Source organism: Atta colombica, unplaced genomic scaffold (assembly GCF_001594045.1).
Source record: "Atta colombica isolate Treedump-2 unplaced genomic scaffold, Acol1.0 scaffold72, whole genome shotgun sequence".
NCBI classification, from domain to species: domain Eukaryota; kingdom Metazoa; phylum Arthropoda; class Insecta; order Hymenoptera; family Formicidae; genus Atta; species Atta colombica.
The window spans coordinates 621227-621699 of NW_017259564.1; positions in this window are offsets into that span (position 1 = coordinate 621227).

Sequence of the window (473 nt, forward strand, 5' to 3'; positions counted from 1 at the left end):
TGTTATCTTACATGTTATATTTATGAGTAGGAAATTACAATTAACCGGTAACAATGTTTATTACTTGTAATGTACCAATTTATTGCACTTACGTAACATCAATATAACAATGTTTACTGGGAAAAAGTTGAATCTTGAAATGAGATGAAAATTACAAAAGTGAGTAAATTAATAAATTATTGGTCAATTAAATTATAAATATTCTAGTGAATTTGTTCACTTCTGTAATTTTTACTTCATTTCGAGATACACTCGCAGGAATAAGAATTAACCCATACAGTACAGAAACATTGCAGCAATATCATCAAAAAATTTTATTGCAAGATTGCAAAAATATTGCGAAATATTTTTGCAATATTTCAACAACATTGTAATAACATAAAAATATCCAAAATTATTGATATTTTTAAAAATATTAATACACAATGTTGTAGCAATATTATAACATAATGTATATACATTATATATATATA